The 17,576-nt window shown below is 33.4% G+C and overlaps 1 protein-coding gene across 1 annotated transcript in view; it reads right to left on the minus strand.

The window, feature by feature from the left end:
- Nucleotides 1-17,576, minus strand: part of LOC105335155 (tumor necrosis factor receptor superfamily member 27) — a 38,787-nt gene that overhangs the window by 20,351 nt on the left and 860 nt on the right. The gene's annotated exons all lie outside the window — the stretch shown is intronic.

Raw genomic sequence — 17,576 nt, forward strand, 5'->3', positions numbered from 1 at the left:
TAAACTTTGACACCCCCCCCCCCATTGTGGTCCCACCCTACCCCTGGGGATCATTATTTTCACAACTTTGAATCTAAACTACCTGAGGATGCTTTCACACAAGTTTCAGCTTTCCTGGCTGATTCGTTTCTGAGAAGAAGATTTTTTAAAGAATAACTCTGTTTATTCCTATGTAAAACATCGACCTCCCATTGTGGCCCAAACCTACCCCCAGGGATCATGATTTTCACAAATTTGAATCTACACTACCTGAGGATGCTTCCACACAAGTTTTAGCTTTCCTGGCTAATTAGTTTCTGTGAAGAAGATTTTTAAAGATTGACTGTATATAATCATATGTTAAACTTCGATCCCCCATTATGGCCCCAACCTATCCCCAGGGGTCATGATTTTCACAACTTTGAATCTACTCTACCTGAGGATGCTTCCACACAAGTTCAAGCTTTGCCGGCGAATTAGTTTCTGAGAAGAAGATTTTTAAAGATTTACTGTATATATTCCTATGTTAACTTTCGATCCCCCATTGTGGCCCCACCCTACCCCCGGGGGTCATGATTTTCACAACTTTGAATTTACACTACCTGAGGATGCATCCACACAAGTGTCAGCTTTCCTGGCTGATTAGTTTCTGAGAAGAAGATTTTTAAAGATTTACTTTTTATATTCCTGTTAAACTTCGACCCTCCATTGTGGCCCCACCCTACCCCCAGGGGTCATGATTTTCACATCGTTGAATCTACACTACCTGAGGATGATTCCACACAAGTTTCAGCTTTCCTGGCCGATTAGTTTCTGAGAAGAAGATTTCTAAAGATTTACTCTGACGTCGCGCACGATACTGGTGTTACTTAACGTTACGCTTATAACGTCAAACGACGCACAAACGTAACGTCGCATTTTAAAGAAATTCAACTTCTTAATAACTGTGAATTTTGAAAGTAAAATAAATACAAATGTATTGATATCTCCTGTATCTCCAGATTTGCACTGCAAGCAAGTTATGAATTAATGCACAAACATTGCCAGTAATATGGTAGTAAATGTACTTAAAATAAGATCACAATATGCACGCCTGTAACTCAGGCAATATTTAAGAAATATAAGTAATAACTTTAAAAAGTGTATATCTTCATTTAAATAACTCAATCATAGTTTATGAAACAAAAAAAAATTGGCAGATTGGAATGTGATTTCCTTTTAGAAAATTTCAAGCTGCATGGTATAAACTATAAATTTGATCAGCGAATTCAAAACATTCCACATTCGATATTGCACTTTTATCCCAGACAATACAGCTAAATGCACAGATACATGTATTTGGATAATATAATTATACAATCATGAAAAATTATATTCTGGTATATTATTCTATTTACTAGGTTTTACAATCTTTGAAGTTTATGTATTCGATCATGTACAATTCATTTTTAAGACATGATAATGTCGTTTATTGCATGCAATATGTTTAAATGGACACATTCGTCCAAAACAATATTGGCCCGAGCATCTATTTCTGAACAGATATAAACTACTGCACTGGCTGGCACTACGGCTCTTCTCCTGGGTATAAGTTTGTATGAAAGAAGATTCTTGTTATCAATATTGTCGTAATAAAGTCCTGTGATGACCTTAATACCAGCTGGAAGAGTTGAGCCCCAAGCGTCAGTGCTTTCGCTGTTTAATGTTTGAATTGCTTCCTGAACTTTTAGCAAGAAATAGTCATGGTCTGGGTCATCCGCATATACGGCAATTACCTGTCCTTTGGATACCATTTCGGACAAGGGCACCTCTTCGTCATCTTCTTCAACATCGAATGTGTTGTTTGTATCCTTGACCATTTCATGGTGTTGAACTTGCCCAATTCTTTGAACATTTACACATTCGTGATATATTTGTAAACTGCATTTTTCACAAAAGCAGGACAGTTCGCGTATAATGATATGGGGAGACGAGTTATCAACGATGACTTGATGGACAGATCTGATGTTTGAAATTGGTTTGAAACTTAAATTGCCTTCTCTTGGGATGAAATCAAGAAAACGGAAAAGCCGTCTCCGGCAAACAGATTTTGTCCGCGTCAAATTCGAAACAGCAAATTCATACAGATCCCGGGCATTTTGTATATGGGCTTGTCCACGCAAAACTGCCAGATCTGCCTGTCTTTTTAACAGTCCTCCAGAAGCATCTTGAGATCATACATTATAAACACAATCATGTAATAATACATAATAATAAATAGGGTCTTCCGTCTAAATTGTAAAATTAAAAAAAAAAATATTAACCAAAAAAGAACGAATGACTTGATTGATTTCCATGAAATTTCCAAAATTCCCAAAAATCATTGACATTATAAATTACAGTTAATGTTTTCAAAGAATGACCTCTATAAAATATTTAAGGATCCCAATATATTCTTTCCTTAATATCTCGAAAAAAATCAACATGTACATTCCGAACAGTTCTGGACAATGTTTATAATATATCAAGAAAAGTTTGGGACCAAACCTTTTGTATGATTAGTAACAAGGACAAAAATAATTTTGGTCTAGGTGAAACAAAAAATGTCTGCTTAACTGATGGTATCACCTTATTTTACTGGTCTAGGACGGAAGACCCATGTGATATAGTTTCTAGTTTTCCCTTATTATACAGCAGGTAACAAAAACACGTGTAATAGGTAAACAAAAAGTTTGGTAAAATGTAATATAATCATTTATAGTTTATAATTTAACTATAGTTCAACTATGAAAAAAGAAATAACAGTTTAAAACCTTTTAAAACACACATTAATCGTATTAATGTTAATAATCAACACACAAACTGTACTAAAAAACAATAATAAGAATAGAACAACAAGCAAGGTTGATTTCGATATAAAAAGAATGGTGCTATATTTGCTCACAGCTCTAAAGAAACTAATAATTTACAAAATTAATACTGAATCCAATAAACAAATCAACTGCAGCATTTAAATACACAAATTATAAAATTTAATTTTATAAGAGATCCAATTCTTTCTTTTTTTAAAGAGGGTAATATGTATATATTGCACAGACTACATTCTGGGCACCTCTGTCTATGGCACATATTAGAATGACAGGTTCAAAACCAACAGTACATCATTGCAAACAATTCTGATATCAATCCTAGCTTCAACAATACATATAAACTGCTTTAAAATACAAGTGAATATAATCGCCCTATAAAAATGCACCTTATTGTATGTGTACACTGTTAAGGGTAACCTTAACAATGTACTTTCTAATTTTTAATGCAAATCAAATTAATTGTTAAAAGATTATATATCAACATTTCCATTAAAATTCCATATGCCATTAAAAAATTACATTTCCCCTAAATAAGTAAAAAAAAAATGCCTCTAAAATTAGAAAATGTCCTCAGCTTTCCATGCATATTAAACACATCTACCAGTAGTATGGAACAAAGCAAACTGTGAACTCAACATCCATTTATTTCACTTTCTAATGTAACAAATCAACATAATATATATACATATATAACTATTCCAGATCGAGCAAATAAATCAAACAATTCTCACTTCAAATTAGACCCTTGCTCTAGAATCAACATATCTGTACTATTTGAACTGAGAAACTTCATTTCATCAGAATAAAAGGGGTTTACCCTTTAATGAATTACGAAATCGCAACAATGAAGTAGTATGATCTACTCCTCCATAATGAAATGTCTATATCGTCACAAAAGGGGTTGATCCCTTAATGATTCCCAATATTTGTACTACACATGTAGACATTACAATTACATAGAAAATCACAATTACATGTAAGGACCCTGCCATGTATAACTTAATTAATTTTCTCATAGACATGATGGTTTTTTTGTTCGTCAAAAATGTTTAAATTGGTCAATAAAAAAAGACAGCATGTTTAATAATTGCATGTTACATTAGGAGAAGAATAAAATTCACTTAGCAGAAACTAGCAATTCTTATATGGTCGAGACCGGATTTTAAGTACCGTAGTGAATTTGGCTACAAATCATATCTACTAATAGATTCCAGTATGCAGTCAAAGAAAATACATATTACATGTATTGTAATACATGTACATAGTTTTATCTTCATAATGAAAATTTTTTAACATTTCAGAATTTGAAAAATAAATTCCTAGGTTAATTCATTTTGACCTAGCAGAGTCCTTATAATTTAAAGCACAACCTGTACCTGACATGTACATGAATAAAGACGTACATGAATAAAGACATTCACAAATAAGAAAGCATAAAAAATTGTTAGTACAATTACTTTCATGATTATACTTGTGCATTAATCATATATCTTAACAATGTAATCTATCGAAGCAGCAAATCAAAATCTATACACATAAAACTATATCACTTTTACAATCTAAAAATTAATTAAGAACCAAGCGTATAGAATAAGATACTCTAATGTGTCTAACAATCTACAAAAAATTTCAAACTAATAAACAGTGAATTTGTTCTCCGAAGTCTTAACAAGAGGCCTAGGGCCACATCGCTCACCTGAGCAACACTTGCCTTAATTCTCATCAAATTAGAATTACAGTATCAAAATATCTTGACAACTAAGTACAGTAGATCTTGCTAAAAAAAATTTGAAAATCTGCCAATTTTTATCAACCTCTTTTTTTTTGGAAAATACCAAGCCCCTTTTGTTGTTGTACCTGTAAGAAGATTTTTCTCTATTCCTATATCCCCCCCCCATTTCGTGGCCCAACTTTTCTCTAGGGAATCATGGTTTCATCAAACTTAAATCTGCATAACCTGTGCTTTCACACTAAGTACTGAGTTAAGGACTGAAAACTTTACCAGAATATTTTTAAAGATTGTCTCTATATATTCCTATATAAAAATTCAAACCGCCATCACTGTCCCGCCCTACAACTAGGGACTGTGGTTTTGCAAACTTGAATTTACACTACCCAAGGATGCCTCTACACAAGTTTAAGCTTCTCTGGCCAAATAGTCTTTAAAAAGAAGATTTTTAAAGATTTTACCTACATATTCCTATGTAAAAATTCATCCCCCATTGCGGCCTCACCCTACCCCTGGACTATTATTTAAACAAACTTGAATCTATACGATCTGGGGGTGCTTCCACCCAATATTGGGCTTTCCTGGCCTAATAGTTTTGAGAAGAAGATTTTTAAAGATGTTCTCTATACATGAAAATTTATCCCCCATTGTAGCCCCGCCCTACCCCCATGGACCATGATTTGAACAAACTTTAATCTACATTATCTGAGGATGGTTACACGCCAATTTGAGCTTTCTTGGCCAAATAGTCTTTAAAAAGAAGTTTTTTAAAGATTTTCTCTATATATTCCTGTATAAAAATTTATCCCCCAATTGTGGCCCCACCCTACCCCCAGGGACCATGATTTGATCAGACATAAATCTACATTATCTAAGGATGCTTCCACTCAAATTTGAGCTTTACTGGCCTAATAGTTTTTGAGAAGAAGATTTTTAAAGATTTTCTCTATATATTCCTATGTAAAAATCCATTCCCGCATTGTGGCCCCACCCTACCCACAGGAACTATGATTTGAACAGACATGAATATACACTACCTGTGAATGCTTCGACTTTAATTTGAACTTTTCTGGCCTAATAGTGTTTGAGAAGAAGATTTTTAAAGATTTTCTCTTTATATTCCTATGTAAAACATGATCCCCCTATTGTGGCCCCACCCTACCCCCGGGGACCATGATTTGAACAAACTTGAATCTACACTACCTGAGGATGCTTCCATTTTGATTTCAATTTTTCTGGCCTAATAGTTTTTGAGAAGGATATTTTTAAAGATTTTCTCTATATATTCCTATGTAAAAATCCATTCCCCCATTGTGGCCCACCCTACTCCAAGGGACTATGATTTGAACAAACTTGAATCTACACTACCTGAGGATGCTTCCACTTTAAATTGGGCTTTTCTGGCCTAATAGTTTTTGAGAAGAAGATTTTTAAAGATTTTCTCTATATATTCCTATGTAAAACTAGATCCCCCGATTGTGGCCCCACCCTACTCCTGGGGACTATGATTAGAACAAACTTGAATCTAAACTACCTGAGGATGCTTCCATTCTGATTTCATTTTTTCTGGCCTAATAGTTTTTGAGAAGAGGTTTTTAAAGATTTTCTCTATATATTCCTATGTACATTTAAAAATCCATTCCCCCATTGTGGGGCACCCTACCCCCAGGGACTATGATTTGAACAAACTTGAATCTACACTACCTGAGGATGATTCCACTTTAAATTGGGCTTTTTTGGCCCAATAGTTTTTGAGAAGAAGATTTTTAAAGATTTTCTCTATATATTCCTATGTAAAACTTGATCCCCCGATTGTGGCCCCAACCTACCCCCACAGACCATGATTTGAAGAAACTTGAATCTTCACTATCTGAGGATGCTCCCATTTAAATTTGAGCCGGCTGGCCTGATAGTTTTTGAGAAGAAGATTTTTAAAGATTTTCTCTTTATATTCCTATGTAAAAATCCATTCTCCCGTTGTAGCCCCACCCTACCCACAGGAACTATGATTTGAACAGACATGAATATACACTACCTGTGAATGCTTCGACTTTCATTTGAACTTTTCTGGCCTAATAGTTTTTGAGAAGAAGATTTTTAAAGATTTTCTCTTTATATTCCTATGTAAAAACCCATTCTCCCGTTGTAGCCCCACTCTACCCACAGGAACTATGATTTGAACAGACATGAATATACACTACCTGAGGATGCTTCCATTTTAATTTGAACTTTTCTGGCCTAATAGTTTTTGAGAAGAAGATTTTTAAAGATTTTCTCTATATATTCCTATGTAAAACATGATCCCCCTATTGTGGCCCCACCCTACCCCCGGGGACCATGATTTGAACAAACTTGAATCTACACTACCTGAGGATGCTTCCATTTTGATTTCAATTTTTCTGGCCTAATAGTTTTTGAGAAGGATATTTTTAAAGATTTTCTCTATATATTCCTATGTAAAACTTGATCCCCCGATTGTGCCCCCCCCCTACTCCTGGGTACCATGATTAGAACAAACTTTAATCTACACTACCTGAGGATGCTTCCATTCTGATTTCATTTTTTCTGGCCTTATAGTTTTTGAGAAGAGATTTTTAAAGATTTTCTCTATATACTCCTATGTACATTTAAAAATCCATTCCCCCATTGTGGGGCACCCTACTCCTGGGGACTATGATTTGAACAAACTTGAATCTACACTACCTGAGGATGATTCCACTTTAAATTGGGCTTTTTTGGCCTAATAGGTTTTGAGAAGAAGATTTTTAAAGATTTTCTCTATATATTCCTATGTAAAACTTGATCCCCCGATTGTGGCCCCAACCTACCCCCACGGACCACGATTTGAAGAAACTTGAATCTTCACTATCTGAGGATGCTCCCATTTAAATTTGAGCCGGCTGGCCTGATAGTTTTTGAGAAGAAGATTTTTAAATATTTTCTCTTTATATTCCTATGTAAAAATCCATTCTCCCGTTGTAGCCCCACCCTACCCACAGGAACTATGATTTGAACAGACTTGAATATACACTACCTGAGGATGCTTCCATTTTAATTTGAACTTTTCTGGCCTAATAATTTTTGAGAAGAAGATTTTTAAAGATTTTCTCTTTATATTCCTATGTAAAACATGATCCCCCTATTGTGGCCCCACCCTACCCCCGGGGACCATGATTTGAACAAACTTGAATCTACACTACCTGAGGATGCTACCATTTTGATTTCAATTTTTCTGGCCTAATAGTTTTTGAGAAGAAGATTTTTAAAGATTTTCTCAATATATTCCTATGTAAAACTTGATCCCCCGATTGTGGCCCCCACCCTACTCCTGGGTACCATGATTAGAACAAACTTGAATCTACACTACCTGAGGATGCTTCCATTCTGATTTCATTTTTTCTGGCCTAATAGCTTTTGAGAAGAGATTTTTAAAGATTTTCTCTATATATTCCTATGTACATTTAAAAATCCATTCCCCCATTGTGGGGCACCCTACCCCCAGGGACTATGATTTGAACAAACTTGAATCTACACTACCTGAGGATGATTCCACTTTAAATTGGGCTTTTTTGGCCCAATAGTTTTTGAGAAGAAGATTTTTAAAGATTTTCTCAATATATTCCTATGTAAAACTTGATCCCCCGATTGTGCCCCCCCCCCCTACTCCTGGGTACCATGATTAGAACAAACTTGAATCTACACTACCTGAGGATGCTTCCATTCTGATTTCATTTTTTCTAGCCTTATAGTTTTTGAGAAGAGATTTTTAAAGATTTTCTCTATATATTCCTATGTACATTTAAAAATCCATTCCCCCATTGTGGGGCACCCTACCCCCAGGGACTATGATTTGAACAAACTTGAATCTACACTACCTGAGGATGATTCCACTTTAAATTGGGCTTTTTTGGCCTAATAGGTTTTGAGAAGAAGATTTTTAAAGATTTTCTCTATATATTCCTATGTAAAACTTGATCCCCCGATTGTGGCCCCAACCTACCCCCACGGACCACGATTTGAAGAAACTTGAATCTTCACTATCTGAGGATGCTCCCATTTAAATTTGAGCCGGCTGGCCTGATAGTTTTTGAGAAGAAGATTTTTAAAGATTTTCTCTTTATATTCCTATGTAAAAATCCATTCTCCCGTTGTAGCCCCACCCTACCCACAGGAACTATGATTTGAACAGACTTGAATATACACTACCTGAGGATGCTTCCATTTTAATTTGAACTTTTCTGGCCTAATAATTTTTGAGAAGAAGATTTTTAAAGATTTTCTCTTTATATTCCCATGTAAAACATGATCCCCCTATTGTGGCCCCACCCTACCCCCGGGGACCATGATTTGAACAAACTTGAATCTACACTACCTGAGGATGCTACCATTTTGATTTCAATTTTTCTGGCCTAATAGTTTTTGAGAAGAAGATTTTTAAAGATTTTCTCAATATATTCCTATGTAAAACTTGATCCCCCGATTGTGCCCCCCCCCCTACTCCTGGGTACCATGATTAGAACAAACTTGAATCTACACTACCTGAGGATGCTTCCATTCTGATTTCATTTTTTCTGGCCTTATAGTTTTTGAGAAGAGATTTTTAAAGATTTTCTCTATATATTCCTATGTACATTTAAAAATCCATTCCCCCATTGTGGGGCACCCTACCCCCAGGGACTATGATTTGAACAAACTTGAATCTACACTACCTGAGGATGATTCCACTTTAAATTGGGCTTTTTTGGCCCAATAGGTTTTGAGAAGAAGACTTTTAAAGATTTTCTCTATATATTCCTATGTAAAAATCCATTCCCCCATTGTGGCCCCACCCTATCCCCAGGGACTATAATTTGAACAAGCTTGAATCTACACTACCTGAGGATGCTTCCACTTTAAATTGGACTTTTCTGGCCTAATAGTTTTTGAGAAGAAGATTTTTAAAGATTTTCTCTATATATTCCTATGTAAAACTTGATCCCCCGATTGTGGCCCCACCCTACCCCCAAGGAACATGATTATTTTTTCCAGGTATTTATTTACAAAAGTACATGTTACAATATTAAAATGTATTTGTAGTAACAAATATATAATAATAATTAATATAATAGTGATAATAATAATAATAATAATAATGATAATGATAATAATAGTCATAGTAGTATTAATAACAGCTATTATATCTGACTAAGTACCATATATAAATATGAAGTTACAATGATATTTTTTATAAATCACAGTAATTTTTTTTTTACAAAGATAATATTATTATCGATTGATCTGAATAATGAGAAGTGTACAGAAATATTGAAGTTGATAGGTTGTAATAAGAAAAGCGTTTTGTAGGGAGGTAGATCCATCGTCATCACAGAGTCTCTTTTTTACCTCCCTACTATGTGAAAAACCATGGGCCAGGTCACCCATGGCAACATAAAATTATCTACAATTTATCCAAGAGCGTTTTGAAGAATGAAGAATATCTAGTATTTACGATACAATGTACAATTTCTAAGTATTTCTGAATGCATAATTTCAAATTACATACGATTCCTTCTGATGTTTCTGCAATATTTTCTAGTCTACAAAACATCTTATATTTGTAATTTTTTAATGCAACAAAAGATAAAAGTAAATTACATGTATACATGGCAGTTGTTTCATTTCTAACAGAGTAAAAACCAATAACTATGTGTTTCAATTTAACATCAAAACCAAAAATATTGCTCACTATCTTCCATGTATGTTGTACATTCACACACTCAAAAATAAGGTGGTGTGAATTTTCAACTTTTTCTGTACATATTTTACACATATAATCACAATTTTTATTAATCTTACTTACAAAATAATTATTTGAAAGTAAATTATTTAACAATTTATAATTAAATTCAGAAATCTTTTTGTCTTGTAACAAAAATTCTTTATTGTATTTTGATTGCATGTTTGGTTTTTGAAATTTCTTCTTTATAAAATGGTTATGGAAATCTTTAGTTGAGTATTTATTGTACGAGGGGGTATATAATTGTACTTGTTTCATATATCGGCAAACTCTAAAATCAAATTTGTTTTCATAATTCTTGAATATTGTTTTAATTATCTTATATTCGCACAACCAGTTATTTTTGCTTATCAATATGTCTGCTATTTCCTCGGGCGATTTTAAAGTTCCCGCATCAGAGTATATGTCCTTAACAAACAAAATATTACTTTTGAGCCATGTTCTGAAAAATATTGTTTTCCCTTTATATAAAAACATCAGGTTTGACCATACCGGTTGCTTCAAAAATGTTTCAGGGCTTAATTTGTTTTGTAAGTCTTTGCATGTGTTAAAACATGCAAAAGCTTGTTTATAGAATAGCGGCATAGTTTTTAGTATTTCATAATTTTAAATTTTATTTTCAGTTGTATTAATTAAATAGTTTATGTCTATGTTGATTGGAGTGCAATAACTATTTACGTAACTTTTAATACAATGTTTTGTTTCTTTTAATCTGGGGACCCATTTAATTCATTAATCTTAGATTCGACGTCAGTAATACCTAGTCCGCCTTCTTTTACATGACCAATTAACGTATTTCTTTTAATCCTATCAGTTTTATTCCAAATGAAATTATATATCAACTTATTAATGCTTTTGATGTAGTCTTCATTGGGAATTTCCAAAATACTTGCAACATATATGAATTTTGATAATGCTAAAGAGTTTATTACGGTGCATTTCCCAAATAATGTTAATTTTCTTCTTTTCCAAGATTCGAATAGAGTGTCTATATCATGATAAATTTTCATCCAATTTTTATTATAACATTCAATTTTATCATGACCTACATGAATACCGAAACATTTTACTGCTTTGTTCGTGACTGATATACCCTCGATTTCTGTAAACATGTTTTTAAAAGGAACAAGCACAATACATTCAGTTTTACTTATGTTAACCTTAGATCCTGCATGAATACAGAACTTGTTTATTGTTTCTAAAGCATGCTAAAGTGATTCAATATTTTGTAGAGACAATGTCATGTCGTCGGCATGTTGTATATTTTTTACTTCTTTTTCCATGTAGTTAGCTTTAAAACCTTGTATATTTTCATTATTCTTTATTTTTTCAGATAAAATTTCGGCAACAAAAAGATATAGAATGGCTGATATTGGCCAGCCTTGTCTTATTCCCCTTTTCATCCCGCATGTTTTTGAAATCCATCCGTTATTCTTTAATCTAAATATTGGGCTTTGATATAATTTTTTTATCCAATTTAGAAAGTTTTCCCCGAAGTCGAATTTTTCTAATGTAGGGACCATGATTTGAACAAACTTGAATCTACACTATCTGAGGATGCTCCCATTTAAATTTGAGCCGGCTGGCCTGATAGTTTTTGAGAAGATTTTTTAAAGATTTTCTCTATATATTCCTATGTAAAACTTGACCCCCCCCCCTCTTGTGGCCCCTCCCTACCCCCGGGGACCATGATTTGAACAAACCTGAATCTACACTACCTGATGATGCCTCCACACAAGTTTAAGCTTTTCAGGCCTAATAGTTTTTTAGAAGTAGATTTTTGAAAAATACCAACAAATTTTCAATAATTCTCAATTATTTCCCTTTTAAAAAGAGTGTGGCCCTTCATTTGCACAAACTTAAATCCCCTTCACCTAGTGGTGCTTTGTGCCAAATTTGGTTGAAATCTGCTTAGTGGTTCTGGAGAAGAAGATGAAAATGTAAAAATTTTACAACAACGACGACGACGACGACAACGCCAGACAACGGACAAATTGTGATCAGAAAAGCTCACTTGAGCCTTTGGCTCAGGTGAGCTAAAAGCATTAACACCGGTAAAACAAAATCAAAACAAATCCTCAGAACTGCCATACGTACAACATAATGCATACATTTTGCACTATGGATCATTTGAACCAGCGTGATCTAAAGCAATGAAAACTTTTTCATAAACTGTCCGATCATGTTTCTGCAATGAGTTCCTTAGCTCATGAAGAGTTATCTTCCCCCTTTTTTTTGTAATCAACAGAAGCATCTGGTAAGAGGTCTCTCTGACATTGTTATACTTTTCGTTGTCAATCTTTACGGCTTCTATGTCGGCTTCCTCCATCTTAAAGTCTCTGGCCACTTCAAAGAAGAGGTATCCAGAAACAAGTTCTTTGGCTACAGCACGTAGATTGTCAACTGTAAGTCTATAGTTTGCTAAAAAGCCAAAAAAAAGGGTCATTGTGCATTTTTAAAAGGTCTACAACTATGATGTCAATAAATTATTTTATGAAGAATGAATTTCATAAAGATTTAGAAAAAAATATTTCTTCATCGATTCCCAATAATTGTTAGGTTTAGCCATGTCTGGAACTAATGAATTAAAATATGAAAGAAAAGCTGGTACCATGCAAAAGATCCATTTCATTTGGATTTGCTCCAAGCATTTGAAGCTCAATAGGTTTTTTCTCAATCTGAGATTCACAGCCCTTTTGGAGCAGAGGTTGTGAATCAGATTCGAAATCAATTTTAACATCCTTACTTCTAAAAAATAAAACATTTACTGGGATCAATTTCTATAAACCACAACAGGCTTAAAATATCACATGAGTTCCCTACCAATGAAAGTTTGGCAATGGCAGTGAAATTAAAACAAACTATTGAAATGTAAATTCCAAATAAAATAATTGGCTTGGTGGTTTCATGATTAATAGAATTAAGAATATTAATAAGATATTCAATAAATTCTAAAATGGGCAAAAAGGTAATCTAGCTGAGTTATTTACCATAGGTATTATAAAAGTAAAAAATATTTCTTACAGGTCACTTGCTGTTGACTTTGTAACCACAGAATCCACTTCACTCTCTAATCAAATATTAAATTTAAAAACAATCTTATCAGATTTTTTACAGTCTACAATAAATACAATAATAGGGGATACAGATAAGAAAAAATAAATTTGTTTGAAATAGGTGTTTCTCTTTAATATCTTGTGGTCTCTGGCATAATCTCTACAGAAAAATATCATGCAGGCAAAGCCTTTATTAACATCTTTTTGCAAAACCTTGTTATTTGGAAATTGTGTATGTGTGGGCAAAACAAATAGGACTGGTGAACCCTCTAAAGGATAAGACTCAGTCAAAAACATTAAAATAAAGTAAAGTAATATCACTTAAAGTTTGAGTAGCTGTATGATTGTAACATATTGTTCTTGAGTTGGGGGGGGGGGGGGGGGGGGGGAGAGAGTTGCTATATATGAAAAGGTGATCAAAAAGATTAATGAATTTGTTCTAATAAAAAGACATACCATTTCCTCCACTACACCAGAATTTTTTTGTTGAGCAAAACCCAATCATGATAACTACAATAATGAACACAGTTGCACAAATGAATCCAGTAATAGTTAGGCTGCCATTTAGGTCTTCATCATCTGCAAAGTCAAGATATAATTAATTACGCAATGTCCACTCATTTAAATAACTTATTTAGCTAACGCAGGCCTATAACAACATCCAAATAAAATACAAAGCAAGGTAGTAACCATTCAAAGAACAGTTCTGCTAGCGCTGAGATTTATCATGAGAGCTAGTCATTGGATCAAGATAAATTTAAGCATATTTACAATGAATTCTTACTAATGCAATATTCATATAGTTTTGAGAAAAAATTTTTTAAAAATGAATTTTTAAAATTATCCTTTGTTTCAAAGAGTATAAAAATCAAAACTTGCTTTCATTCTGTTTTACTGGATCTGGTTCGGAAGTTTTCATTATACTTGATCTGAAGAAGAATAAAAATATATCATAAATTCATCTTGCTGAACATTAGACTGAGACGTACATGCTTGTGAAATAGAATCAGATAATAATTAACAATGCTTTACAGTACGCGACAAACCTGGGGGTAGTTGGTTTGACTCCATCACATACGGTGTCACTAGTTGCTGTACACTGACTGACCTGGTACTGGTTGTACAGCGTACAGTTCCTGCAGGGTTTACACTTATAGGACTGTTTATCACTGTAGGTCCTCAACTGACATTTCGGACAAAGTCTGCATTCTGTGGGACCTTTCTCTGGATCTGAATAATCAACATTCCAGTCCTACAAAATAATTGTAAAAATGATCAATCTATTTTAATTTTTTTTAAACAACATTTGACAAAAGGAAAGTGCATGGAATAACCCAACAATTGTGTACACACCAAATGATATACTAGTATGTTATAACAAAGGAATCTTTTTTAGTCAGCTGGCATACGGGTTGTAAAACATGACCTTATCATCTTAATTAAAATATGAAGACAAAATACATGTACCAGTGAGTGAGGCTTTTTAGACACATCAGTGTGGAATTCATGTTTTAAAAGAAAGCATATAAAGGCCACTACAGAGTAAGCACTAGGCTTCATACAATATCAGACCATGTGCAGAAACTTTAGATTCTCAAAAGCTATGAAACTTTATCCGTAAGTTATTCATTGAAGTGAATCCACAATACAGTAAAACTCGTTTAGTATGAACATGGATATAGCGAAATATCGCGTAATGCAAAGTTTTTTTTTGAGTCCCCAGTAAAATTCTTAACAAATCTTTGCAAAATTTTACGATTATAACGAATTCGGATATAACAAATTTACGGATATTACGAACTGACTAAGTTCCATAGAGTTTAATAATATTGAAATTTAACACTTTTATTACAATTTTTTTGCAGTTTTCAAAGTTTTAACCACCAGTTAACAAAATAGCTTGAATAAGTTTATTTTCACATAATTTTTTTCAATTTATTAAAGGTTTCAAAAAATGTATTTTCATTCTAAGCCTTACTTAGCAAAAACTGTAGTCTGGTGAAAGAAAACATGTATAAAGTTAATACTCTATAGACATTATTACGAATTCGTTATACGGATATAACGAATTACGGATATAACGAAGTAGATCCATTGGTCCTTAGGACTTCGCTATAACCGAGTTTTACTGTTTTACCGGTGTTATATAGTGCCTTTTCCCCCTAGCCATCTTTCCCCCCGGAAAAATGGCTATATAGCAGTTTTCCCCCCGGAAAAATGGCTATATAGCAGTTTTTCCCCCACGGAAAGCTGACTATATAGTGGGCTTTCCCCCTTTTTATAGCCAGATTACCCCCACGGAAAACCTACTATATAGTGGATTTTCCCCCATTTTTACTTTCCGGCCATGTTTATTGCGGACCACTCGTGATAATAATTTGCAATAACTGATATGATATTAATTTCTCACAAAAAAGGATAATTATGGCATTTATTAATACATAGAATAAAATACATGATTTTTCAACCCCAAATATGAACTAAGGCATGCGCCTTCATAACATGCATGTGTCATCATCGTTTATTTCAACTGTTCTCACCCCTTTTTGGAACACCTTTTACACAGATTTCGGAATACCTCGAATCTTTTTCATCTAATCGATGCTTATCCACAGTTTTGACTTCGACGTTATGAACACGCGAGAACACATCTGAGTGAAAATACGCTGGTTTGGAAATTTAATTTTCCAATGTATTACCATCAATGTATAAGCTTCTCCCAGGGAACTAACTGACCAATCTTGACTTAATTTTGTAGAGGAAGGGAAAAAAAGTTGAAATGTATTACTCCCTTCGTCCAAAAGGTTATCAATTTTAAATTAATACCGTTAGAATTGACGATCTTAAAAACAAATATATATTTCTTCTGCTAAATATCAAACGGGGAGACAGGATGCAATGATATGATGAGAAACTGAAATGTTTTAGTTTTACTTTGATTGATGGGGTTCTAAATCATGGGTAAGGGGTATTTTAATTATGTAATAAAAGCATATGTGAAGTTAGTGTTTACCATTTCGTTTTAAAGTTACGCATATTCATATTTTTAAGCACATTTCTACGAAACGCGAGATATTATGATTTAAACATTTTAAAAAGCAATGATATGTCTTCACAACGAGAACAATGTCGGTATCTTTCCTGGTTACTTTGGAAAATGTGAAATGGATCCTGAACTAACTTTATGTTTATATTGTCAACGTGATTTATAAATATACAATTGAAAACGATGCCATATAAATCAAGATGTACGATTCCATTACCTAAAAATTTAAACTATTTGTTTCATATTTTTGCAATAAAGATTTACTTGTACCATATTATTTCTTCGAACAATTAAACAAGGGTAATTAAAAATCCAAACCAACAAAAAAACCCTCAAAAGCAACCAACACATATATTGTGATGAGCTGACTTTTTTTTAATATGAGCTTGTTTTTCTAATCAACTAACAAGTATATGCGCTTAGGTTGGTTATTTATTTTTGATTTTCGATTTCTCCTTTTATGAATAAACGTTCATTGATTTATTTATCTAATTATCTATTATATCATTAGTCATCTTATGAATTGATTAAATGTTTTGAAGAATAATGAATTTTACCCGCGTACCTTTTTAAAAAATTTTGTTTGTAAATTCTAAAAAAAAAGCAGCAGAATTAAAGTAATTTTCAATCATTTTGATAAAGAAATATATGAGTGGTTGTGTATTTTTAAATGATGGTTTTACTTTTAAATGACCGTAAAAATATGTTCCTTTGGTCATCTATAGTTTTTGAGATATGGGGCCCTAAAAATACATATTCTTTATAATTGGATTTCAAACATCGGGCTCGAAAACAACAAAGGCTCCTACCCTGCATGGGGGCTTAAATTTTCGGTGTCATCTACTAGTGGTATACCACTATCACTGTGAAAATATGGTTAATTGGTCATCTCTAGAATTTGAGATTCGGGTCACCACTCATAGAACACTATTCAATCATTATAATGGGGTTTTAAACATCGGGCCCTGAAACATTAAGGGTCCGTGCCCTGAGGGCTGAGATTTTCAGTCATCTTCAAGTGGTAAACCTTTGCAACTTAAAAAATATGGTAATATGGTCATCTCTAGTTTATGAGACATTGGACCCTGAAGAATATGCACTATAAATATTATAATAGGATTTTAGTAATCGGGCTCTGAAA

This window comes from Magallana gigas, chromosome 2 (assembly GCF_963853765.1).
Source record: "Magallana gigas chromosome 2, xbMagGiga1.1, whole genome shotgun sequence".
NCBI lineage: Eukaryota > Metazoa > Mollusca > Bivalvia > Ostreida > Ostreidae > Magallana > Magallana gigas.